Below are 1,292 nucleotides of genomic sequence, written 5' to 3'. Positions count from 1 at the left end.
AAGCCTTAATAAATTTAAAAACATTCAATACTGCAAAGCATCTTCTCACATCACAATGATATCAAATTAGAAATCAACAATAGGAAGATCAATGGAAAAAGAGTAAACACATGGAAACTGAACAACACCCTCCTTGAGAAAGACTGGGTAAGAGAAGAAATAAAAATTGAAATTCAAAAATTCTTGGAATCAAATGAGAATGAAAACACAACATACCAAAATCTTTGGCACACAGCAAAAGCAGTGATAAGAGGCCAATTCTTAGCAATAACTGCACACATCAAAAAAGAAGAAAAAGACAAAACCAACACATTAAACTAACATCTCCAACAATTAGAAAAAGAACAGTAATAAAAGCCTACAGTCACCAGAAGAAAAGAAATAAAAAAGATTCAACCAGAAATCACTGAAACAGAAAATAGAAGGGCAATAGAAAAAAAAAATAAACAAGACCAGAAGCTGGTTTTTTGAAAAGATCGATAAAATTGACAAACCACTGGCAAATTTAACAAAAGAAAAGAGGAAGAGAATACAAATAAAACGAATAAGAAACAAAAAGGGGGACACCACAACAGAGCCAACTGAAATAAAAAGGATAATATTAGGATACTATGAAGAAATGTACTTCAACAAATTTGAAAATCTGGAAGAAATGGACAGATTTCTAGAAACATCCCAGTTGCCTGAACTAACAAAGACTGATGTGGAAAATTTGAACAGTTCCATAATAAAAGAAGAAATTGAAAAGGTCATCAAAAAATTACAACAAAAAAAAGTCCTGACCCAGATGGTTTCACTGGAAAATTCTACCAAACATTCAGAGAAGAACTGGCACCATTTCTACCCAAACAATTCCAAGACAGAAAAGGATGGAATCTTTCCTAACTCATTTTGTGAAGCAAGCATAAATTTGATACTAAAACCAGACAAAGGTATCACTCAAAAGGAAAATTACAGACCAATATCCCTCATGAATATAGATGCAAAAATCTTCAACAAAATACTAGCCAACAGACTCCAACAACATATCAAGAAAATCATTCGTTATGACCAAGTGGGTTTTATATCAGGTATGTAAGAATGGTTCAATGTTAGAAAAACAATCAATGTTATCCACTACATAAATTAAAAAAAAAGGAGAAGCACCACATAATCATATCAATTGATGCAGAAAAGGCATTTGATAAAATCCAACACCCATTCCTGATCAAAACTCTCAGCAAAATAAGAATAGAAGGGACATTCTTCAACATAATAAAGGGCATCTATGCAAAACCAACAGCCAACATTAT

Source organism: Orycteropus afer, unplaced genomic scaffold (assembly GCF_000298275.1).
Source record: "Orycteropus afer afer isolate SDZICR_OR568_19922 unplaced genomic scaffold, OryAfe1.0 scaffold00102, whole genome shotgun sequence".
NCBI lineage: Eukaryota > Metazoa > Chordata > Mammalia > Tubulidentata > Orycteropodidae > Orycteropus > Orycteropus afer.
The sequence above is the reverse complement of the archived record's forward strand: the minus strand, read 5'-3'. Positions refer to the sequence as shown.